General features: G+C 45.1%; 1 protein-coding gene across 1 annotated transcript in view; it reads right to left on the reverse strand.

Moving 5' to 3' along the window:
* Positions 1–27,125, reverse strand: part of ME3 (malic enzyme 3) — a 181,887-nt gene that overhangs the window by 106,010 nt on the left and 48,752 nt on the right. The window lies entirely within an intron of this gene.

Consider the following 27,125-nt stretch of genomic DNA (forward strand, 5'->3'; position numbering starts at 1 on the left):
AACAAAGTCAGACAACATTTTCAAACTGTTAGATGATTTTATAATTTCAGCAGAAATCAGCTGGACTAATTGTATTCGGGTCTGCACTGATGGAGCCGCAGCAATGACCGGAAAGCGTTCTGGTGTTGTGAAAAAAATAAAAGCTATTGCACCTCGCACTATTTGGACATGTTGCTTTTTACACTGAGAAGCGCTTGCTGCAAAAGATATTGAACCAGGTCTTTACAGTGTTCTGAATACAGCAGTAACACTCGTTAAGCTTATTAAATCCAGAGCAAAAAACTCCAGGTGTTTTGCGGCACTTTGTGAGGAAGTGGGTGCAGAGCACCATTCCTTGCTTATGCCTACAGAGGTGAGATGGCTGTCTCAAGGCAGAATGCTTGTCCGTATATTTAATTTCAAGGAAGAGTTATATACTTTCTTAGTTGATAAGAAAACTGAATTTGCCAAAGTGCTGAAAGATGATGTGTGGTTGGGTTACCTCACAGACATACTCAGTGAGAAATGAATAAGCTGAATAAAACTATGCAAGGTGGGAACACTACTTTTATTGCCCTGCATGAAAGAATTGAGGCATTCAAAAGAAAACTACAATGCTGGAAACTTTGTGTCTGTGGGGGCACTACTGATATGTTTGAACTCTTACATTTTTTCATTCAGGAATGAAACACTGACTTTGACGTAATTAAACCTCAGCTAGCAGCGCATCTGTCCGGTCTGCTTAATAAATTTAATGCTTATTTCCCCAAACTCACAACAGAACAAGCTGCTACACACAGGTGAACTACAAACCCCTCTAGTGAGAACACTGAAGCTAAACTCCCATCCGATATTCCATTAAAATTGTTAGAAGAGCTCACTGACATTTCGTCAGACAGCTCCCTCAGAACCAGGTTCAAAGAAATGCTGCTGGAGACATTTTGGTGTGAGTGTTCTGATGAACACATCACTGCTTCTTCTGCAGCACTGAAAGTTTTGATCCCCTTTAGTACCACCTCCTTTGGCAAAGCTCGATTTTCAGCCATGACATCAATGAAAACAAAGTACCAAACCAGGATGAACATTGACCATGACATGCGCATGTGCTTGTCAAAGATACTCCCGCGTCTTGACAGAATTGTTGATCATCACTATCCCTTTTTATATATTTTATGTGTGTGTGTGTGTGTGTAACTGTACAACAATCCGTTTAATACAGCTTTTGATCTATGGGACATGCAGAAAAGCCACTGTTGTGGCACAGGTGGGCCTTGGAGTTTTTGTTGCATTGTAGGGGGGGCCTCAGAGAGAAAAAGGCTGAGAACCCCTGATTTAGAGCCTCCTTTTGCTCCCACTAGTCAATGGGACTTCTACCTGAGCAGGATTGAGCCTTTAGTTTCTTCTACTGTTTGGCACTGGGACTAATTCCTGCCTCCATGCTCCCTTTAGAACAGTGGGCACCAACTGGGCGATCACGATTTCCGGCAGCTAAAAATGGGGACCTGTAGCCAATGGGAGATGAAGGAGCAGTGCCTACAGAGAGGGACAGCATGCGGAGCCACGTGCCCCCTCAGGGGCCACAGGGGCATGTTGGCCCCTTCCGGGAGTGGTGTGGGACCAGGGCAGGCAGAGAGCCTGCCTTAGCCACGCTGCACTGCCAACCGGGAGATGCCTGAGATAAGTGCTGCACGGCAGGAGTCCGCACCCCAACCCCCCTCTCAGAGCCAGCACCCCATACCTCCTCCTGCACCCAAACCCCCTCCCTGAGCTTGCACCCCTCACCCTTCCTGCACCCCAACCCTCTGCCCCAGGCTCAGCCTGGAGCCCCCTCCCACACTGCGAACCCCTCGGCCCCAGCCCAGAGCTTGCACCCCCTCCCACACTCCAACCCCCTGCCCCAGCCTGGTGAAAATGAGTGAGGGTGGGGGGGAGCGAGCAAGCGACCGGGGGGGGGGGGAGATGGAGTGAACAGGGTGGGGCTTTGGGGAAGGGGCGGGGTAGATCCTGGGTTGCCCTTAAATTCAAAAAGTGATCTTGAGCGTAAAAAGGTTGGAGACCACTGCTTTAGAACGAGCTGTGAGAGAGGTGAGCCCTTTGTGCTCTTCTGATTTGGCAGCTGCCCCAAGCATCTGAACATCTCTCTTTTCAGCTTGAGGACATTTTTCTTTCTCCTCCCCAGCCTCCCATATGACTGCACCATGGTTGTCTTCAGCCTGCTGCAATTTTCTTTTCTTTCAAGATATCAAATGCCCTGCACCTTTTTTTTTTAACTGAAGAGTGGTAAATGAATAAATAAAGAGAGAAACTATATATGTTACACCAAGATCATCTTTAGTGCTGGAAGGGTGCTAGGCTGGGAAGCAAATCTGCTTCTCAGTTTTAACTTGTGTGTGTGTGTCTTTCTCTCTCTCTCTCACACAAACACACACTTCCTTCCCAGCCTAGCACCCCCTTCCAACACTAAAGGCAATCTTTGTCCTGATTCCTGGAGGTGTTATTTTGCCAATACATGTTTTGTTAAAATGCTGGACTCAATCCAGACACCTCTATTGACGTCATAAAGGAAAAGAAGCTAGCTTTCTGTGACTGCCCTCTGACCTGGACTATCTCATTCTAGACTTTGGCCTCATATTTTAGTATAGTCCATTTTTATTTAATCCAAAGAAGAGCCAGGATGTCTAAGTACCAATAAAGGTTTCACTTGACCTTTGGCTTTTGTAACTCTCCTGATGCCCTTGTATGCCCTCTTCCTTCATCTTGTGTTATTTATCAGCCTTTGCTGTGTTCATTCTAATTACACTGTGTCTAAATGTTATCATATATATATTATTAGCCAGGATGGGCAGGGATGGTATCCCTAGCCTCTGTTTGCCAGAAGCTGGAAATGGGCGACGGGATGAATCGCTTTGTTCTGTTCATTCCCTCTGGGGCACCTGCTACTGGCCACTGTCGGAAGACAGGATACGGGGCAAGATGGACCTTTGGTCTGACCCAGTATGGCCGTTCTTATGTTCTTATTATCCAGCATGATGGGGCCCCAATACAGAATGGGTACTCTGAACACTATTCTTATACAAATATTAAACAATGTCTCACACTTCTATTGCACTTTCCTTGCAAGGATCTCTGAGCATTCTGCAGACATTACTGAGTCCTAAAGCCTTCTAATCTTCATGCATCTCATCATCCACTACACCCATTTCTGCACCCTTTCTATCTCAGCTCTGTCATTTCTCCAGAAGGTATGATCAGAACTGTACACAGTATTTCAGGTGACGATATACCATAAATAGCTTTATAACATTTTTATTATTTTTGGATTTGGTAAAATATTCTTTTTTCAAAAAGTGCCCAGAGCACTAGAGAGGTACCTAACTACTACTATAAATCAAATAAATAAAAGAAAATAAAGTCTCTGAGATCGTGCAATGAAAAGGGCTAAAAATCTAAGATATCCTCCTCCTCTTCCAATTGTTTCTGATCAAGGACACCAATATAAAACAAAGACTAAGTTGTTCCAAGAACAAGATGGGAAGAAAATGTCTTCAATTGTTCAGTGATGAAACTGATTATAAAAATACTTTCATGCTGCCATTTGTTTGATAAACATTTCTATGAAACAAGAATTGTGACAGAGATTTTATAGAATGTTTGTGTCAGTTTGCAGCATGCTTTACCATATGGGGATCAAAACAGCTGAACCGGCTGTTGTTATTAGACAGCCGTAAGTCACCCTTCTGGTAAAGCTTCAAATGGGTTTCATAAAAAGTTTCAATTTTTGATTCCCCTGGATGCTATCACCTAAATGCTAGTGATATTGTTCTTGGCACAACTGCTGGCCGTCCAGCGCAGTACAGCCATTGTTACAGCCTCTGCCTGCTCAGAGGAAGACTGGCTGAGGCCAACAAAGCAGCTTCCTTCCTCTGGCAATACAGCTAGTCATTTTGACTATATTGCAGAGTAAGTCAAGTGACTCAGAGGTGAACTGTGACTATAGCGGGGCAAACAAAGAGTGTTTATTCCAGGGATCCAGACTAAGTTTAAAAATCCTTAATGCCACGATCCTGAAAGGGAAATGGCAGAAGCTGCGGCACAGGAGCCAGCAAACAGAGCTAAAAACAGGGGAGCTGGAGGGGGAATTGGGGAGAGAGTGTGTGGCTTGGGGGGGGGTGCATTCCTTGGCAGGAGCTTAGGAGGGAAGTCTATGACAGTTACAGAGGCAGCAGTGACCAATAGAATGGAAGAGACAAGAAGATGACTGGATGTGGAAGCTGCGGGTAGGACTGCCAACGGGGGAAGTGTTCAACTGCTCAGAGGCCTGGCTATTTAAAAGGGCCCGGGAGGATGGGATAGTGGCCAGGCTCCTACCGGGGCCTTTTATAGGTGCCTCCCACTGCACTGGGCCAACTGCTGATGTCACCCTGGCCCAGCCCACCAATCAGCAGGTGCCACTTCAAATGCTGCAAGATCTCTGGAGCATCATCATCAGCGCATCCCTTGCCCAGCCCCGCTGCTCCACACCCCGTGCCCAGCCGCAATGCAATAGCTGCCACGCTCCAGAGGGTAGCTGGGCACCCCCCAGATACAGCTGTGTGGGAGGGCTGGCTCTGTGCCTGCTGGCAAGGAACCCTCCATGGGGATATTCCCTGGGCAGTGGGGCTGGACAGTTGCTTTCTAGGGGGGAATTGTCTGTTCTGCCCTGGGGTCCAGAATTGCTGTCAGTGCCTAGCTATGGGATGTACATTATCCTGGAGCGAGTACCTGAAAGATGCTTCATTTGTATGAAGTGCCACTTGACAGATCTGATGGAAGGGAAGATCCAAGGTCTGGAGATGCAGGTAGAAATTGTGGTTGAATTTTGAGGGAGATTTGAGCAGATGATGGAGGGACAGCAAGAGGAGGCTGAATGGAAAACTCAAGACTTGCAGATGCAAGTTGAACTGGAGAACTGTGAAGGTAGACTGCTGGATGAGGAAAGTGGCCAGTGGAAGTATGTGACTAAGAGACCCAGGCAGAGGAAAAGACTGGCTAGTGAAGGAGAAATAGAGCTGAAGAACTGGTTTGCTGAATTGGAAAATGAATCGGAGAAGCAGCCAGTAACAGAAGGTCAGAGAGCAAGGAAGAAGAGAAGAGCAGCTAGTCCTACAAGAAGAGGGGAAGAGTCAATGAAGATAGCCAGAATTTGGAGCCCCAGGAGGATATAGGATGACTTACAGAAGATTGAGAATGAGAACAAAAGGCAAGAAGACTTCCAGCCAGAAAGAATAGAAGGAGGAAGGCTGGAGAATTGCACCAACATCAGGAAGAGGCAGGTCTACATGACTGGGGAGTCTTTACTAAGAAGAACAGACAGGTCTGTCACCAGAGCTGGTCCAGGGTACAGAAGGGTGTGCTGTGCACCAGGTGTTGAGATATGGGCTGTGGACCTGAGGCTGAAAGGATCTAAATGGGAGCAGGAAAGAATCCACTGATTGTCCTTCATGTGGGAACAAATGATACTGCTAGATTCTTGCTGGAACATATCCAGGGAGACTATGCCAGGCTGAGGAAGACGCTTAAAGAAATGGAGGCTCAGGTGATCTTCAGTGGGATTCTGCCTGTCCCTAGAGTAGGAGAGCGAAGGCAAGACAAGATTATGATGATTAACAGATGGCTCAGGCAATGGTGCTATAAGGAGGGCTTTGGGATGTTCAATCACTAAGAGGCATTCACTGGACATAGGATTGTTCTCACAGGATGGACTCCACCTGAGTAGGGAGGGAAATAGATTTCTGGGATGGAGGTTGACGCAACTGATTAAAAGAGCTTTAAATTAGGGATTCAGGGTAGATGGTTGGGAGATGCTCATGTAATTGCCAAGCCTGATTCTAATACTGAGTGGGTGAAAAATCAAGTAAGAAGATACAGCAATGGAGAAAGTAACAATAGAGGGTAGGAGAATGGATATCAAGAGGAAAGATAGTGTCATTGGTATTGGCACTAACAGTCAGGTAGGGGACACTGGCAGTAGAATGACTGTACCTAATCAGGTAAGGAATCTGGGCGAAGTGAAGCAGAAACAACTAAGATGTCTGTACACCAATGAGAGGAACCCGACTAGCAAACTGGAGGAACTAAAACCACTGGTGCAGGAAGAGAAACCATATATTCTAGGGATAACAGAAACATGGTGGAATGATAGTCATGACCAGAGTACAGGTATTAAAAGGTATGTGCTGTTCAGGAAAGACAGAAGAACAGGTAAAGGTGGTAGAGTAGCATGGTCTATTAATGACAAGGTAGACTGTAAAGAAATTAGAAGTGATGGAATGGATAAAACGGTATCTGTTTAGGTCAAAATCACTTTGGGGAAGAAAGCTAACAGAGTTCCACTGAGATAGTGCTTGGGGACTGTTATAGACCCCCAGGATCCAATCTGGATATGGATAGAGATACTTTTTATATTTTAATGAAACAAATTCTCCTGGGAATTGAGTGACTATAGGAGACATTAATTTCCCAGATATAGATTGGAGGGCAAGTGCTACTAATAATAGTAGGGCCCAGATATTCCTGGATGTGATAGCTGACAGATTTCTTCACCAAATAGTCACTGAACCAATAAGACGTGACGCCATTTTAGGTTTAGTAGCCATTCTAGTAGGTAAATAGTGAGGACCTCCTAGAAGAACTGGTTGTAGGGGATAATCTTGGTTTGAGGAATCATAAGCTAATTCAGTTTCAGTGGCTGTGAAAAAGGTTAATGCAATCCTAGGATGCATCAGACGAGGTATTTCCAGTAGAGATAGGGAAGTGTTATTGCCATTATACAAGGCACTGGTGAGACCTCATCTGGAATACTGCGTGCAATTCTGGTCTCCCATGTTTAATAAAATTTAATACAAAATGGAATAGGTGAACGAATGGCTATTAGAATGATCAGAGGAATGGAGAACCTACCTTATGAGAGGAGACTTAAGGAGCTTAGCTTGTTTAGCCTAACCAAACAAAGGCAGAAAGGAGATACAATTGCTCTATAAATACATCAGAGGGATAAACACCAGGTAGGGAGAGGAGTTATTTAAATTAAGGGCCAATGTTGGCATACAAACAAATGGCATATACTGGCCATCAACAAGTTTAGATTTGAAATTAGGTGAAGGTTTCTAACCATCAGAGGAGTGAAGTTCTGGAACAATCTTCCAAGGGGCAAAAAATCTAACCAGTTTTAAGACTGAGCTTGATACATTTATGGAGGGGATGATATAAGACAAGACTACTTACAATGGCATGTGGCCCATCTCCTACTGCTAATAGCAAATATCTCCAATCGCCAGAGATGGCATACATCCACAAACCCACATGAAGTGGATAGGGAAATCCAACAGGTGGTAACAGGATGCCCATCTGTGCCATACACTGCCTAATGGGAGAACTCCACTGCCCACGTGCCAGTGTGTTTCCCCCAGATAGAGCCCTGTGACTTCAGGTTTGCATAGCATCCAGAATTTCATCCCTACAGCAGATTTATTTTTTATCTTCTTCCATTATGTTTGAGCCAGGGTGCACCTTCTACACTGATGGTTCAAAACCCCAACCTTCATCTCTTCCTTCAAGCATTTCTGGGGACTTCCTTTCAAAGAAAATGCAAGAAGCGTAAATGCAAAGTCAGTCCCAGTTTTTAATTCCATAATCAACAACTAACAAGTTAATTTACAGACCAACAATGCCTATACACGAACTGTAGTAACTTAATTCAAATGAGAATAAAATAATCTAATTCCAGGATCTATAAATGCTGGATATAGGGTGTGGGCCTCCCATGGACGTCAGTGGAAATTCTATGCATGCTCTAGCAGTAACACAGCATGGGTTTTCCTGTGATGATTTCCTGAAGGGGTATTTTTGATTTTTGTAAATATTAGCATGAAATATGCGTGTGTCAGAACCCAAGGAAACAACATACATTTAGGGCCAAACCATCAAGAGGAGCTTTGCTCCAACTGGACCAAGTATTAAATAAATTTCCCTACTTGGACCTGGTTAATGTTACAGCTTATCATGCACTAAACCTTATCAAAAACAAAAATATCTACCACTTAATCCTTGTGATAAACACGCCAGAAATAGTCTCTAAGGTGCCACAAGTACTCCTTTTCTTTTTGCGAATACAGACTAACACGGCTGTTACTCTGAAACCTGTCTTACAAAAGGTACCACAAACAACTAACCAGCATCTACTTTCATCTCAAGATGAGCTTCTGGGTCCAAAGTATGAATTTCACCTAAAACTAGAGCTAAGCACCATTTTTACTTGACAGATTGAGTTAACAGCAAGAAAGTGAATACAATGTTCTTGTTGAACTGGAAGAACAGTGCTTCCCTAACAGTCAAAACTGACATGTAGTCTTGCTCAAAAAATGCCAACTTTCACAGAAGGATAATACAAAGATGTAATATGAAAGTCTATCCAATTTTGAAGGGTACTGATTGCAACAGGACTAGCGAGAGAAGGTAACAAATATTTGTAAGGTACAATGTTTAGTGGTATAGTTGTTATTAAAGATGGTTGAAAATTGTTCAACAACGTTTTTAGCTAACAAAAATATCAAAGATGTTGGGCGTTGGCTTTTGGTACTGTGGTGGTTTGTTTGTTTGTTATTTTTTTTTGGTGTGTGTGGGGGGGATTCTTTTTGAAAAACCAGAAATCTTACACAAATTTGTTTGGAAAAAACCCACAATTTTTTCTTGTCTTTCTAAATTTTCCTACAGAAGATATTTATCACTTTCCAGCCAGCTCTAGTTGTTTTAAAGAAATCTCTTTTTGAAAATGCATTTAACCGTCCAACCATCAATTGCTATTTAACTATTACATATAGCACCACAGGTGGGCCTGGAATATTATTCCATTGTACTCACACAAGCCTCTTACTGGCACACGTGTCATTCCACGGGCTTCACATGTGTAAGGAGGAGGAGAATCAGGCCCATAGTCTCTGCCATGAGGAGCTAGAACCAGCTTGGGTAAGAAAACACAAAGCCAGGATAGATGATATCAAGCAAAGGAGACAGAGGAAGCCTTACATAAAATACGGCTTTGTGGTGAGGACAAAAGTCCGGAATGTGTTGTGGAAGAAGAGGTGAAGCCATTTCTCTGTTTTTGCAGGGTTAGGAATTAACTGATCATCGGGGTCCATCCAGCAAAGCATGGAGATCAATGGGACTACTCAAGTTCTTAAAAGTTAAACACAGGCTTAAATTTTTTGTTGGACTTGTGCCTCGGTTATGGAATGTGGGATGGAAATAAAGGATTACAAACAACTAATTCTTTGTTTTATACCTTGTTTTTAGTAAACGCTCAGTGTGAAACAGCAGCCAGTGTAACATGTACCTTTGTGCGGGCAAGCAGCACGGCTACCATGATTAGAAACACACAGAGTGTGTTTGTTCCACCAGAAAAAGGCTGATATGCATGAATAATACTAAAGGTGTTAAAGACCATGCTCAAGTCCCCAGCCAGCTGATGCCCGATTAAGTCCTTAGTCCTAATTTTCAAAGCAATCAGTGGATCAAACCCTAGCTACACCAAAGGCTGAATTTGATCTATGAACCAATGTGACAGATGTGTTCTTCTGAGACAAGGCAGATCACAAAGCCCAGGATGAAGCATGTGAGAGCTGGGGACAAAACATTCTCTGTCAAGGGGATCCAGCTATGGAACAATCTTCCAGAGGAGTGCAGGCAAATCCAAAGTTTGACCATTTTAGGAAACATGGCAAAATCTTCCTCTTTAAAAAACCCTTTCCACCCACAGTTGACATACCCTCTTTATTCCTAAACCCCTTGCCAACACCTCCACCCAAGAATCAAAAAAACCTAAATCAAAAAAACCCCTATTCCTAGCAGAAGTCTCTACCTCGTAAAGGGAGAAGTGTCAGAGACTCCATGAAATCCACTGGGGACTTTGTCTTCCGCATAAAGTCAGTCACACTCAGATACTATGATGATGCTGGGCAGTATAACACACTAAGATAGTGCTAGTGTATATCTCATGCACAAAACTTTAAAGCCAACTTAAAAGGGTTTTCCAAAATCTGTGCAGAAAACAGAAGCTGGTAGAGTTGTTTCAAAGCATGATGCAAACTTTACTCAGCCAGGATCTGTGACTGAAATGATGAAGCTGGTGGTTGCAAAAAGCCACTGCCACACCCTGTATGTCCTGAAAAGAAAGAAGAAGAGAAAAGTGAACTAAGACTTCTTTGTTCCTTAGCTGGAGGGTATGGCTTAGTGGCCAGCCCAACCCTTCTTCCTTCCAAGTTTAGGCAAATACTGAACTCCAGTTGTGAAATCCTGGCTCCACTGAAGTCAAAGGTGGCTCCCACTGACTTCAATACAGAGTGAATTATAAACAAATTGTGTCCCAGATCTGAGATATGGCCTTGAACAGGTTCTATTGACTCAGTTGTTTTTGTCATGTAAACGGGTCCTTAGTTATATGGCTCAAATTTTCCAAAGTGACCTCTCAATTTTGGGTGTCTAATGAGATTCCTTGGGACTGGTTTTCAGAGGCACTGAGCATCCAAAAACTCCTTAGGGAGCGGTATGTGTTTTTAACTTCTAAAATAACAGGTGCGAGACATCTCAAGTTGGGTATCCCCAAGTGAGACACCCAAAACAAAAGATTACTTGGAAAAGCCTCTATTAATGGATTTAATCATTTAATTTAATGGAGAGAACAAACAAACAAACAAACCACAACACACCTTTTCAAATTTAACCACCTAGACTTTTCAACAATTATTTTTAGTTTAGAGCAGTGATGAACTGCCAAAATCTTAACAACCAGTTCCCTTCTTACCCTACAAGGGAGTCGTAACCCGCCCCCCACCCCGGGATCACTGCCCCATCCACCCCGCTCCCCTGACTGCCCCTGGAACCGGGCAGGAGGGTCTCGTGGGCCACCGTAGTGGGTGCCCATCCCGCCCCTAAGAGCCAGAGGGACGTGCCAGGGAGCGAGGTGTGGAGTCCCGGCGGTGCTTACCTGGGGCGGATCCCAGGAAGCATCCAGCAGGTCCCTCTGGCTCCTAGGGGTGAGGTAGCGAAGCTAGTGGGGAAGTAGGAGGAGCAGCCACTCCCCCCACTGATCACATCAAAAGTGGCGCCTTAGGTGCTGACTCCATGGGTGCTCCAGGGCTGGAGCACCCACGGGGAAAATTTGGTGGGTGCAGAGCACCCACCAGCAGCTCCCTGCCCCGCACCCAGCCCCAGCTCCCCTCTGCTCCGCCTCCGCCCCTGAAGGCGCCGCCCCGCTCTGCTTTTCCACCCCCCCTTCCTGCGAATCAGCTGTTTGCGCGGGAAGCCGGGTAGGGCTGAGAAGCAAGCGGTGGCTTCGTGCTCAGGCCCAGGGAGGCGGAGGTGAGCTGGGGTGGGGAGCAGTTCCCTTGCGCGCCCCTCCTACCCCCCGGGTTACCTGCTGCGGTGCGGGCGGCCCTCCTCGTGCCCCCCCACCCCAGCTCACCTCCACTCCGCCTCCTTGGACCTGAGCACGAAGCCGCCGCCTGCTTCTCAGCCCTCCCCGGCTTCCCACGCGAACAGCTGATTCGCGGGAAACCGGGGCGGGGGGGGGGCGGAGAAGCAGAGTGGGATAGAGCATAACTCAGGGGCAGAGGAGGAGCGGAGGGGAGCTGGGGGTGGGGCAGGGAGCTGCCGGTGGGTGCTCTGCCTAAGGCGCCACTTTTGGCAGGTTGTTAAATTTAGAAGCCTTTTTAGAACCGGTTGTCCCTCGTGGGACAACCGGTTCTAAAAAGGCTTCTAAATTTAACAACCGGTTCCAGCGAACCGGTGCGAACCGGCTCCAGCTCACCACTGGTTTAGAGGAATAGGAAACAATCTGCAAATATGAAGACATAGCTTTGGATACAGATGCAATCAGTTAACATGGTTTTGTCAGCAAATCTTTGATTACTTGGAGCTGTCTTGGAGACTGGATCAGAGCCAGTGGAATGCTTGTTTACTGCACTGAAAGAAGGGAAACACACTGTAGGTCAGTCACTAAAAGAGATCCTTCTGCTTCTACCCATTGCCAAATTACTTGGAAAGGTGGCTGATGAAAACAGCTTGCTTTTATTGGTTACAATGCAATTCTTTCAGGCTCTCTCCTCCCAGACACATTGTCAGGACTGTACTACAGGCTGGCGCTTCGTGACTTCTGTATGAAGTCACCACAGAAGTGACCTCCCAATAGCCTTTCCCGGTTTTGACATAAACTCGGCCTCAGCGTTATTTTGGCAACAACTGGCTTTTTCTGAAGATGCTCAAATAGCTGGGCAGTTCAGATAGAATCTTTTCTTAGGGCCAAATAAATCCTGTCCCCATTGTAGCCTATGGGAGTTTTGCCACTTCAATGGGACTACAACTTGGCCATTAATACATGTAGATTTGCTACTGTGACTGAGGCCTGCTTTAGGACCCTGCTGTTTGATTCATTCTGTATTAGCTTGTTTTTACTGTAGGGGGAAGGGCAATGTGACCAGACAAACTATGGAAATAACATTTTTATTCATGGGAAACTAAACACTAAGAACTGAGTAAGATCAAGGAACATCAAGATCTGGCCCCACTAAAAACAAAACAAAACAAAAAGCTACACTCCAATTATGCGGGCTGGGTGGGGAGGGATTTTAAATTCATGAATAGGCCAAAAGCTTTTTTAAAATTACAGCCTCTCCTGCGTCTGGCTAAATAATGACCTGTCGGGGTGCGACAGGGACAACAATACATTTTTCACAGGAGCTACTTAACACGGTATGCTGCTATTTAGTTAATATAGGATTTATCCAATTGGAGTAATCATGGGTATAATCATAGAATATTACGGTTGGAAGAGACCTCAGGAGGTCATCTAGTCCAAACCCCTGCTCAAAGCAGGATCAATCCCCAATTTTTGGCACAGATCCCTAAATAGCCCCCTCAAGGATTGAACTCACAACCCTGGGTTTTGCAGGCTAATGCTCAAACCACTGAGCTATTCTATTCCTCCCCTCCCATGCCATCTTGAGGAGTCTCCTCTACAGTCTATAGGTGTCTGTGAGAAAGCGGTTTCCACCTTTCCCGAGGATGCAGCAGAGAATTTGTCTCCACTATCTGTGTGGATTTCAGCTATTCTGTTTCAAGCACAGGGACATAAGAACAGCCATACTCGGTCAGAGTGATGGTCAATGTCACCCAGAATCCTGTCTCTCAACAGTGGCCAGTAACAGATGCTTCAGAGGGAATGAACGGAACAGGGCAATTATTGAGTGATCCGTCCCCTGTCGTCCAGTCCCACCTTCTGGCAGTCAGAGGCTCAAGGATACCCAGATCATGGGGCTCCATCCCTGATCATCTTGGCTAATTGCCACTACTGGATCTATCCTCCATGAACTTATCCAATTCTATTCCGAATGCAGTTATACTTTTGGCCTTCACAACACCCCCTGGTGACCAATTCCACAGGCAGACCAAGCTTTGTGTGAAGAAGCATTTCCTTATGTTTGTTTTAAACCTGCTACCTATTCATTTCATTGGGTGGCCCCTGGTTCTTGTGCTATGTGAAGGGGTAAACAGCACTTCCATAGACACTTTCTCCACACCAGTCATGAATTTATAGACCTCTGTCATATCCCCTTTTAGTCATTTCTTTTCCAAGATGAACATCCCAGTCTTTTAAATCTCTCCTCATACGGAAGCTCTTGCATACCCCTAATAATTTTTGTTGCCCTTCTCTGTACTTTTTTCTAAATTCTAATATATCTTTCTTGAGATGCGGCGACCAGAACTGCATGCAGTATTCATAGTGTGGGCATACCATGGATTTATATAGTGGGATTATGACATTTACTATCTTATTATATATCCCTTTCTTAATGGTTCCTAACATTCTGTTAGCTTTTTAGACTGCCACTGCACACCGAGTGGATGTTTTCAGAGGATTCCACAATGACTCCACGATCTCTTTCTTGAGTGGTAATAGTTTAGGCCCCATCATTTTGTATGTGTAGTTGGGATTATGTTTTCCAGTGTGCATTACTTTGCATTTTACCAACACTGAATTTCACCTGCCATTTTGTTACCCAGTCACCCAGTTTTGTGAGATCCCTTTTTAACTCTTTGCAGTCAGCTTTGGACTTAACTATCTTGTGTAATTTTATATTGTCTGCCAGTTTTATCACCTCCTTGTTTACTTCTTTTTCACAGATCATTGAAGAATATATTGAAGAGCACAGGACCCAGTATAGATCCTTGGGGATCCCAGCTATTTACCTCTCTGTGAAAACTGACCATTTATTCCTACCCTTTGTTTTCTGTCTTTTAACCAGTTACTGATCCATGAGAGGACATCCAGATAGATGCACCAGCTCATTGTTTCCCTGCTGCTCTCTCCATGGAATACTGCCAGGGCTTCCTCAGCCAACAGCTCATCCCAGGAAAATCCAGTGGGGAATGAGCCACAGCTGGGGAGCCTCCATTAAGAAGCCATTATAGCTTTATGCCGTATTAACTCTAGATTTACTGCTGGATGCTGAGGGAACCATACAAAAAACTCCATTCCACCCCAACCCTCTTCCACAAATGGATTTCCCAGACTTGCAGAGAGCCAGCAGGTCCAGGGATGACACTGATGACAAAGATGCCTCCTAATCCCCTTCAACACAGGAAGACCAACCCCACCCACCCACCCACCCACGTTGGGCCAGTGAAGCACCATTCAATCATCTAGTTTGACCTTCTTGCGAGCATCTCTAATATGGTACAGCATTAATAGTGTCAAAATATAGATATATAATAGCATAGGCAGGGATTTTCAAAGCCATACATTTGAGAATGGGAGTTGGGTGGCTAAGTCATCTAGTTGGCTCTGAAAACTCTCAGCTGTAGAGTCTGCCTGTCAATCAGAGAGAACATTGGCTAATTTAAAGTCACGTCCTCAGACCTCCTATTCATATCAAAATCCTTTAACAGCTGTACAAATACCATTATAACAATGGCAGAGAAATCTGTGGAAGGGCATAATGTTAGAGGACATCCTGGCTTGAGTGTCTCCTGTTAACAGGACTTGAGGCACTCTTCCCCTCATGTTTAATTATCCACATGAAGCCAGATCCCCAGTTTTGAAGTCAATGGGACTACACACATGTAAATTAAGCATGTATGTAAATCTTTGCAGAATCAGATTTACACACACACACTATTATTTGAATTATGGCAGCATTTAGGAGTCCCAGTTGTGGTCCAGGATCCCATTGTGCTAGGTGCTGTACAAACACAGGACAAAAAGATGGCCCCTACCCTGAAGAGTTTACAATCTAAGTCTAACGCAAGAGCCAACAGGCGGATATGACAGTGGAAATGTAAGGAAACAATGCTGGTCAGCATGATAGGCAGTGGCCTCAGCACACCCGCAGCCTAACCATTGGTAATAATTATAAAAATAAACCAATATAAGCTGTATTTTTATACAAGTTATACTTCTGTGCAAGTAGTTTTGCTCTAGGCCATACATTTCCCCTAAGTACTGAAGAAAAGGTGCCTGGCTGAATTTTTACTGTAAGAAATGAGCAAATCTCCCCATGGAAGGCGGATTTATAGCTTACTGGCCCATTGAAATGTTAGCATAGGAAATTACCACTGCCCCTAAAAGCCTGCGCACAGCCAACTGAGCATGCCGCGCAAACTAGAAACGTTTCTGCTGCAGATCTCAGCAATAGCTGTGCGGAGAGACGTAGCTAAGCACGAGACCAGGCTGAAGAAGACAGATGATGAAATAATTTTTCCTCCAAGGGGCAGCAAGGCTGCTGCACAAACACGTGGGACTCATGTTGGAGAGAGCATGCTTGTTTATTGTTTGTTTGCTTTTTAAAAGGGGATCACTGAAGAGAGGAGACTCTGAATTTTTTCTTGATTCACATGAAAAACCTGGCCTGTAATTGGGTTGTTTTACCAGTCACACCTGGTGCTTAATCAGCATAATTTACTTGATCATCAGCTGTCTAACGAGTAACATCTACACTCAGAATTAAGCAGGTGAACCAGAGAGGAAGCTTGGGCAGAGTAAGCAGAGATGATAGGTACAGGAGGATAGTCTTTTCCCCCCTTGGCATTCCTCTCCGATGCAGCTCACCGGCTGGTAAAAGTGATGGAAGTCCTAGCACTACATACAGTACTAGACATACCTGGGGTCAGTCCTGGGGCTTGGACTAGAGGGCCTCCTGAGGTCTCTTCCAACCCTAGTATTCTCTGATTCTATGATATCTGTGCTTTAACCACTGCATGGTCTAGAAGTGCTCAGAGAAAATCTAGAAAACCTGCTGGCTAAATGTTGGGGGCTCTGGTTCTCAGTTCCCCATCTGTAACTGGGGATCACACTGCCCTATATCATAGCGGAGCTGCGAGAGTAAGTTAATTAATGACTGTGGAGATACTCAAATATTACACTGAGGGCCACATAAGAACATGATTGATACAGATGTTCTGACTCAGATGGTGGCTGCACTTCAATGCTGCTGCATTTATATAGCTTGTGATATGCTTCGAGATCTTTTGAAACGAACAGACAATAAATGCATGCATGTACTGATTGATGACCTAGATTCTCCCAGTCTCACCTTCCAGGCACATTTTACTGAAAATACGGACACACTTAGGCTTCCCAGTGCTGCTGCAACTCAACTGTACAAATATCATTTCTTGATCTGTCTCTGGAGTATATGATGAGTTTTCAGTTTCACAGCACCAGAGGGATTTTTTCCAGGCTGGAGAAGAGCTACAGCCAAAAATTGAAATATAAAGTTTCAACATTTCTATGACAGTGTACAAAATGTATTCCAGCACATTCCTTTAGGGAGAATGCTAATTACAGTTGCATAGCACTTTTTATAGACCACAGTGGTATTAATTCGTTGCCTGATTTTACTTAATAAAACGGTAAGAAAACAACACTTAGAAAGAGGCTAAAAGAATGTTGTCTTTCCTTAACCCTTTTGCCACTGGGGAAGCCATGTGATGATCTGCACTACACAGATTGAAGACAGAAGCTACCTTGTGGGTAACAATAAGTATGTCCTCTTTGCCCCAGTCCTGATGGGTGCAGTTTTCAGTCATGTCACTCAAGTTAGCTTAGCACCACTGAAAAGCCCTCTTAATGCTCATTAAGATGCAGGCTGAAATCCATGAAAGCATCTTAGCTGTGTTGTAGCCTAGCTTACGTTACAACACAGCCGGCTGATTCGACTGAACTGAGATGAGGGAAAATCACACCTTTTTTGCCCATGAAGACAAGGCCTTAGAAGCACTACTGCTTTAAGATTATGGTTATATACACAGAGAGAGAAAGAGTGCATTTTTAAAGCACAGTTTCTAAATTTCCCCTTCACAGCTCCCCATCCATAAGGCTGGATATATATCACTATATTAGAGACGCCCATCATCCTTTCCAGAAAAGCTGTATCTGAAGTTACCTTAAGGTAAGGACTTTCATCATAGATTGTTCCCCCCCCCAGTATCTCAGACCAAGTATTTAATCCATTTACTGGGGCTTTCACACATTCTTCATCATTCTTCCTACCATGTTTATTTGAGGGATTGGGGCAGAGGACAATATACTCCCTCACAGTACCGCAATGTTCTTCTCTTTTTTGATCATGGGGTCAAGTGATAAAGCCAGTTCAGTGTGGCCCTTTGGGGAGAATCATAGCAATGCAGTACAGGGCTGGAAAGGACCCCAATAAATCCTCTAATCCAGCCCTCTGCACTGAGGCAGGACCAAGACCCATCCCTGACAGGCGTTTGTGCAACCTGTTCTTAAAACCCCTCCAGTGATGGCGATTCCACAAGCTCCTGTGGAAGCCTAGTTCAAAGCTTAACTACCCTTACAGTGCTGATTGCTTCTTGTCCTACCTTCTGTGGACATGGGGAACAATTGAATACAGTTGTCTTTACAACAGCCCTTAACGTATTTGGAGAATCATTCCCTCAAAAGCCACAGAGCGGACACTCGACACAGGGACACCAGTGGGTCTTTCACACTTTCAGTGGCAGAAGGATAACCAAGAGCAGGGTTTAGAGGTCAGCTGGTGAAACCTGCCATTTTAACATGAATTCCTGGATACTCCCTGTGATCACTATACATCATTCTTTTATTGGGATCATGTCTGCTTCCAGTGGAAGCATCAGCATGGTTGCCAGAGTCCTTTAGAACACAAAGTTATGCTGCAGAACCTGGGATTTTGTTGGTGCTTTTTATTTATTTCAAAAGGGTAAAACCCCCCACAAAGGGGCCAGAATTTGGTCCATTATCTTGAATTTTTGATGTTGTAGTCATTTCCGCTGCAACAGACTATGATACAAATACGGCTTTATAGCTTCCCGAAATAGAACCTGGGCTGCAAGGGAGAGGAGAGTAACTGAAAACACAACAAAACCACTGATGGGATCAGGTAGAGCAAATGGACCAGAAATATCCTGGCAGCTATTTTCCCAGAATTGCTTGTTGCACGTAAAGTTTTACTAATTTCCCAGTGTGAAGGTTTGCCTTTAGAACAGCCCAAAATCATGATAGCATGCTCACTCTCTACCAAACAGCCCCTTTAACAGCTGGCTGTATTTTAAAGAATCCTTATTGAGGTTGCAGGAACAAACCATCCCAATGTGTAGAAAGAATAGCAAATATGGCAGGCGACCAGCTTGGATTAACAGTGTAATCCTTGCTGATCTTAAACACAAAAAAGAAGCTTACAAGAAGTGCAAGATTGGACAAATAACCAGGGACGAGTATAAAAATATTGCTCAGGCATGCAGGCATAAAATCAGGAAGGTCAAATAACATCTCTTGCTAGCTGCAACTCCAGGTGTGAAGAGTAACAAGAAGGGTTTCTTCAGGTATGTTAGCAACAAGAAGAAAGTCAAGGAAAGTGTGGGCCCCTTACTGAATGAGGGACAGAGGATGTGGAAAAAGCTAATGTACTCAATGCTTTTTTTGCCTCCATCTTCACGAACAAGGTCAGCTCCCAGACTGCTACACTGGCCAGCACAGGAAGGGGAAGAGGTGACCAGTCCTCTGTGGAGAAAGAAGTGGTTCGGGACTATTTAGAAAAGCTGGATGAGCACAAATCCATGGGGCCGGATGCGCTGCATCCGAGGGTGCTAAAGGAGTTGGCGGATGTGATTGCAGAGCCATTGGCCATTATCTTTGAAAACTCATGGCGATCGGGGGAGGTCCCGGAAGACTGGAAAAAGGCAAACATAGTGCCCATCTTTAAAAAAAAAGGGAAGAAGGAGGATCCGGGGAACTACAGGCCAATCAGCCTCACCTCAATCCCTGGAAAAATCATGGAGCAGGTCCTCAAGGAATCAATTCTGAAGCACTTAGAGGAGAGGAAAGTGATCAGGAACAGTCTGCATGGATTCACCAAGAGCAAGTCATGCCTGACTAATCTAATTGCCTTCTATGACAAGATAACTGGCTCTGTGGATGAGGGGAAAGCAGTGGACGTGTTATTCCTTGACTTTAGCAAAGCTTTTGACCCAGTCTCCCACAGTATTCTTGCCAGCAAGTTAAAGAAGTATAAGCTGGATGAATGGACTATAACGTTGATAGAAAGCTGGCTCAATTGTCGGGCTCAACGGGTAGCGATCAATGGCTCCATGTCTAATTGGCAGCCGGTATCAAGCAGAGTGCCCCAAGGGTCGGTCCTGGGGCCAGTTTTGTTCAATATCTTCATTAATGATCTGGAGGATGGCGTGGACTGCACCCTCAGCAAGTTTGCAGATGACACTAAACTGGGAGGAGAGGTAGGTACGCTGGAAGGTAGGGATAGGATACAGAGGGACCTAGACAATTAGAGGATTGGGCCAAAAGAAATCTGATGAGGTTCAACAAGGACAAGTGCAGAGTCCTGCACTTAGGACGGAAGAATCCCATGCACCGCTACAGACTAGGGACCGAGTGACTAGGCAGCAGTTCTGCAGAAAAGGACCTATGGGTTACAGTGGACGAGAAGCTGGATATGAGTCAACAGTGTGCCCTTGTTGCCAAGAAGGCCAACGGCATTTTGGGCTGTATAAGTAGGGGCATTGCCAGCAGAGTAAGGGATGTGATCATTCCCCTCTATTCGACATTGGTGAGACCTCATCTGGAGTACTGTGTCCAGTTTTGGGCCCCACACTACAAGAAGGATGTGGAAAAATGGGAAAACATCCAGCGGAGGGCAACAAAAATGATTAGGGGGTTGAAGCACATGATTTATGAGGAGAGGCTGAGGGAACCAGGATTATTTAATCTGCGGAAGAGAAGAATGAGGGGGGATTTGATAGCTGCTTTCAGCCACCTGAAAGGGGGTTCCACAGGGGATGGATCTAGACTATTCTCAGTGGTAACAGATGACAGAACAAGGAGTAATGGTCTCAAGTTGCAGTGGGGGAGGTTCAGGATGGATGTTAGGAAAAACTTTTTCCACTAGGAGGGTGGTGAAACACTGGAATGGGTTACCTAGGGAGGTGGTGGAATCTCCTTCCTTACAGGTTTTCAAGGTCAGGCTTGACAAAGCCCTGGCTGGGATGATTTAGTTGGGGATTGGTTCTGCTTTGAGCAGGGGGTTGGACTAGATGACCTCCTGAGGTCCCTTCCAACCCTGATATTCTATGATTTAAGGTGTCTCCAGTTGTGCACCCAAAAAACTCACTGGTCACTTTGTAAAATTTTTAGCCCATTTTCCAAAATCCTTGACATTTTTAGACAGATAACCAGGGCCATGTCACCGGGTGAGCGTTACCCACAATGAGGGGCTCATCAGCATAAATCTCCTTCACACACATAGATGACATTTAGCCATCTCTGCAGTACTGTGCCCATCAACCTGGATCTTAAAGACCCACCATGGTCAGGGATCAGTGGCTGGGAAGTGGGCAGGAGCCTGGGGCAGGAAAGGATGTGTACTATGAGACATTCCCCTCCCCTGAAAAGCCAGTGGTGAGTCAATGCAGTGCTCCCCTCTGCCCTGAGGGGGAAAAAATCCCAGTTAAAGACTGAATCTAGGGAAAGCAGAAACTGGAAAAAGCCTCTGCAACATGGTTCCAATGCAGCTGCCCTGTCAGGAATCTGAGATGATTCAAGAGGCGAGGGGTGGTGGGGCGCAGAGGTTGTGTGTAGAAACAACATCTTCAGGAGACTCATGTGGTTTGGAAGGATCTGTCTAACACTGCCAATGACTAGTGCATGATCCCCCAAAAGAGGTACAGCATGGGCAGCAGAAGTACAAGCTTTGTCCCCCACTGAAAAGATCACCCCCAAACTTTAGATTGAAGCTCAGTCGCTGTGCAAAGCCAATCACTGGCTTCTTTACAGAACCTGCCAACAAAGCAATTCTGCTGTCAACCAGGGTGGTGGTTTTTGTGAGGCGGACACGTGTCTGGGGGAACTGGACTGAGATCATCAGCTCTGCAAGGAGCCTCATTTAATTAATATTGTGACAGAGCTCAGAGATCAAAAGGGATTTTTCTGTTTTTTAATTTTCTCTGAATCCTGAAGACCTCATCATGTATGACACTTGGATTCAAGGAAAAAATAACCTGAATTTTCCTAACATAGGAAAGTTATTGCATATTTTCCTCAGCAGCACAGATCTTTGTTTATAGTCCCCTTGACTGCCATTCACTTTCACTGTTCACACCCCAGAACATTTCATATTTATAAAGCGATTTTTCATTCAGTATTAAAAAAAATCATGCCTTAATTACAGCCAGATGTATATTCAACTCTGTGACAAGGCTTCTCTCTACAAGCTTCACTTATTTTATTCCTGGGTCTGCTGCATATTTCAGGAATGAGTAAAATGCCTGATGAATTCTCCTTTTCTCATCCAGTGTTAATATTTTCAATGTGTTTTAAAAAACCCACATGCATACACACAGTTTCCATTTTTTAATTTATTTACATAACTTTACTCCCCGATCTAATCTGGAAAATTCAATGATAGATTGGAGCCAAAATACATCCATCCACCCATACCAACTCTCATGGTGCTCCCACTGAAGCCAGTGGCAAAATTTCAAGGGACTTCAATGGAAGCAAGTTCAGGCCTACAAGAGCGTCATGATTTTTTCATCTACTTTATTTATGGAGAAGGCAAAATATCCACCAGTAAATTATTTGTACAAGTCAATGGCAGAGTCTGTGTTAGAACTCAGGAGTTCCAAGCTCCCAGGCTGTGTTCAAACTACTTCACTGCTCCATAGTGCCATCGTGTCAGAGTTTGTTTTATGCTGAACGAACGGGACCCCAACTTTGATTTCTCTCCTGCCACCCAAGTAAATATGCAAGGCTGCCACAGCTGCCTAGATAAATCCCAAATGATGTGATATTTTATGCTCCTGAAACACTGGAGAGAGAAAAAATAACAAAATCTTTTTGAGTGTGGAGGAAAGCTGGTTCATATTGGGAGTTAAACAGCAATCTGGTCAAAAATCAGCTTTCACCCCATACTAATTCTCCTCTTGGTTAAAAGGGCCATTGTTGTGCGAGGGGAGGGGGAAAGCAGCTGTTTACACAGGGCAGATGAGAGACCAGACTGGAGGGGATGTGAATGTCAATGAGCAAAGGGGTGCTGACCTGGGTGCCACATACACTTCTGTGTTTAAATTCTGATCACAGAATGCACTTGCAATTGAAGCACTAACTAACCTCAACTCAGCAGTGACCAGAGAAAATCTGATATTTTCAGTTGAACTAGTAACACTCACGAAAGCTAATTCTCTTTGCATTCCATTGTCCCAGTTGTGTGCTTCAAGGAGCAAATTCAGCTCCCTCCTCCATGACGGTCCCCTGCCAGCAGAACTAGCTTGACACCGCTATGTGGTGGGGAAAGGGGCAAAAGGCATTTGGAGGGAAGCCACACAGAAAATTCCCTGCCAGTAACAAATCCTCCTGTGCAGCAGCGAGTGGATGAGGAAATGGGTGTGTGGCTACAGGTGTCACAGCTCTTTGGACCCTCCGGCAGTGATTCCCATCCGTGGTGGGGGTCCATTGGAGCTATAAAATCTGGAAAAGCCTCTGCTGATGCGGGAAGTGCACCGATTATTGATCTGAATGAACAAAGCCCCAGCACACCACTTATTCTGGGGGCTGAAGCATAGAGCCATTCCAGCAACTCTCCAGCACCAGAGAAGCCCCTTATGCCAGTGGTATTCCCCGGGGCTTTGATGTGGCTGGTTCATGGCCCTTTCTGATGCTGGAGCAGCCAGGCAGGAACCAAGACTCAAGCCCTCAGCCATAAGTATTTGCATGAGGACATCTCAATCATGTGCTGCACTGGGGGGAGCTCACTGGAGGAGAGTGTTTAACTGCAGTGCAGCAGCTAGAGTTGGGGGCTGGGTGGGTGTCTCTTCTCTCCTGGACCTGGGAGAAGAGCACAGAGGCAGCCAGCAGGGTTTCTATTACCGCCTCAGGACTCCTGCAATGGAGGTGGATGAGCAGCAAGGTTAGGCCAGCAGCTCTCTTCTTTCCCTCTAGTCTCTTCACAGAGCCAGGGTATAAAGGAAGGGGAAGCAGATGGGTGCAGCAGGGCCACTGGCCTAGAGTCTCCTGGGATGCTACAGGCAGCTTTTCAGGAGCCTTGGAGGATAAGCTATGTCCTGCTGCCTCAAGCCACCACCTCTTGCTCTGCCAGGGCACTGGACTTTGAGTCAGCCTCGCACGCTGGGGCCGAACAACATAACTCTGCTGTGGAAAGGCTAAGCCAGGAGCAGGAAGGCTCCCCAGTAAAAAAGAACCCATCTTAGCAGAATCTCCCTGGAGCCTGGGTGGACAATACGTGGCAGCAATGGGGGCAGGCGTCTGTGGGGCTGGCAAAAAGCCAGCAAGCAGGGTGGCCTGCAGCCAGGTACACAACCCGGGGCTCTGAACCCCTGCAAAGAGAAAGGGGGACAGATTAAGGGCCTATCCAGTCCAGTATCACCCTTCTGACAACGGCCACACCTGATGCTTTCGGAGGGAAGTGCGAGAAATACTGAAGTGGACCAACTGGAAATTGCCTTGCCCATAAAGGTAATCTCAACCTAATCTCAGGTAGGTGGTTTATGAACTGAAGCCTCTATTTCTCTTTCGGTGTTTACAGAGCTCTATCGGTGCCCCACACAATCTTTAATGTATTTAACCTCACAACACCCCTAAGAAGTAGGAAAGTGCTAATATCCCCATTTTACAGATGGAGAATTGATGTACAGGGCATGTTAAATGACTTGCTCAGGGTCATATAGTAGGTCAGTGGCAGAGCCAGGAAATGAACTCAGGTCGACTGAGTCCCAGTCCAGTGCTCAATCCCCTAGATCATCCTTCTAACAGAAGACCATGTTATACTTGCTCCAGGCATAAAAGTTTATGTCCCCTATCCATTTTAACCTTATCTTGTGTAACTGTATTAGAGATCAATATTATCCATATTGATCTCTAATTGTTTTTTGAATCCTACTGAATTCTTGGCCTGTTGTAAAACTGAAGCCTGACACACCTGCCAATTGTGAGCTCAACTGTGGAAAAGTGGCTAAAAGTTTATAAAATGTTCTCATCACCTATAACAAATGTTGATGGGAAAAGGTACAAGGGGGAGACACAAGACCAGGTTAATCCAAACAAAAAGGCCTACTGATAACATAACTCAAGGGCGGTTGTTAAGATCACGTCTTGTGAGTAAGAGGAATGGGGGATCAGAAAAAAATGGACCAATGTCGGAAATCAGACCTAATTGGAGAGAAGAATAATGAGAAGATGGACCCTTTTGGGGTCCTTAAAAAAAAGACTTCACAAGGAATGATCATAACACATGGCTGGAAGCTGGGTGAACTGAAAGGAATAAGTTTCATCAGTACGGCTGCCACCACCATCATTCCCTGGGTCTCCAGGATCCACCATGACATCACTGGACCTTCACTATCCTGTTCCTGAGAGAGATGTCCTGTGCAGAGAGAGGGACCCAGGTGATGTTGCCACCTCCCCCAACTTTGGCTAAATACCGACCACCAGCTAGGATGTGAGACTTTGGCACGTGTCCTTTTCTTTCCCCCACCTTATTTCTACTCTTTCCTGTCTCTCTCCCTTTGCCTTACATCTAAGAAGAGTCTGGCTTCGATAGACAAGACTGTATATTTTGCAACACTGCTTGTGAGTCTGTAACCAGAAAGGCAGGTCACAACAGCTACATCCTAAACAGCCCAATGTTTAGCTCTCGACGTAGCTGATAAGACTGTGGGGTGGGCCCCAGGGATCTTTAGAAGAGGGGTCACATGTAAGATTCAGCAACAGAGATAGAAGCTGCAGCCTCTATCTTTGCTCTTCTTTTCTCTCCCTTACTGTGTGCTTGGCTTGTTCTGTCTTCTAGGAAATGGGATCCAGCTTTAACAACAGCCATAGCCGCTCCAGCCCATCTTGTGAACTTTTCTCATTTCCCCAGAAAGGGTTGTTATTACTGTCTTTAACACCAGCTAATAGGCTGCCAAACCAAAGAGGAAATACAATTAAACAAAAATGGACAGGAGCAGGTAGAGTAACTAAACCCACCCTTTTTTTTTTTAAAGCCAAACTGATTTGAGTTCAGTTGACAGTGTCCAATTTTATAACTTATACCATAGCATCTCCCTCTGTACTGTGTAAAAAGCAAACCAAATTCACAGTTCAGTGGGTTCATGTGTTCCTAACAGAGGCATTTAAGGTGCAGAATACAAGCTGAATGGAGCCAGTTTAGAAAGCAGGTGTTAGGGTGGGGGAGGGGGCGAAAGGGGAACGTACACATCTTGCAAAATAGTCAACATGTAACAATGCAGGTCAGATGATACAAATGACTTTAATTAGGAAAGTGAAACATGTCAATGGAATTGCTCCCTGTCTGGGTTCCATGTCAAAGCGTTTCCGCTTGACTGTCCCAGCAGACGTTTGGGTCTAACAAAGGAGACGAAAAAATGACAGGAAATGTGTGCTCTGGGTGTATCTGTGTAAGCCTGCTCACAGCAGAGATGTTATTGCCGGCCTCCGTCATTACAAGGGTACAAAAAACAAGAAGGGCTGGACCCCTGATGTCGCGTGACTATTCTTCACGTAAAAGCCCCTCAACACCCTGCATCTGTAGCCAATTAAAATCTCCGGCACATGAGCTTATGGCTTTAGCAACTCTGGAAAGTTGCAGAAATAATCTGAACAATGCTATGGCTCAGGGCATCAGTTTTGACAATGGAAGAACAAACAAGTTGTGTCACTGACTGCTAGGAAATTACTTTTATTCAAAGTACCTGAGCTAATTTCCACTTGCAGTGGAACACGCAACCCTCAAATACACCTAAGCAGTGGAGATAAAGGATTTCCCTCTTTTTTTTGTTAAAAATAATATTGCTCCTTGAAATCACTTACTGAAATTTAAAAATATATATATATATATATATTTCCTTGACATGTTACAGCCAAGTAATTGAATCAGTTACTCTCTGACTTTAATATAGCTTTAGTGATAGAAACTGGTAGTGCCCCTTTAAATACTTTGTGAGCCTTCTAGTGACTCTCACTGTCTTCTATGTTTCAGAAGCCTCCAGACTTGGGTGGGTGGGCGAGCTAAGGCATAGGTGCTATGGGTACATCTACACTGCTGCTGGGAGCAGGCCTCTCAGCCTGGGTAGCCAGACTTGTGTTAGCAAGGCTCACACTAGAGTGCTAAAAACAGCTGTGTGGATGTTGCGGCACTGGTGGAGGTTTGGGCTAACCACCCAAGCCATCCTTTCCCCTGAGTCCAAGCTTAGGTGGCTAGCCTGAGCCTCTGCCAGTGCTGCAACATCCGCACAGCTGTCTTTAGTGTGCTAGTGTGAGTCAGTCTCCCTGGGCTCGTTGGCTCTCCCCCAGCTCCAGTGTAAACACACCCTGTAGGGCTGTGCCTGAAGTCCCAGCACCCAGAGTTACATGAGGACATCAGTCTCATCTTTCATATGGATACAAAGAAAAACTCAAAACACATGGCCTGAGTGTACTCAATAGCTTCCTGAATCCTAGACATGGTCCGCTACATTGGAGGGGTGGGGGGACCCTACAGAATATGTAGATCTCCTGAGGAATTCCACCCAACTCTACACATGCTGGCCTGGCAGACAATATCCTTGAA

This window comes from Lepidochelys kempii, chromosome 1 (genome assembly GCF_965140285.1).
Source record: "Lepidochelys kempii isolate rLepKem1 chromosome 1, rLepKem1.hap1, whole genome shotgun sequence".
NCBI classification, from domain to species: Eukaryota; Metazoa; Chordata; order Testudines; family Cheloniidae; genus Lepidochelys; species Lepidochelys kempii.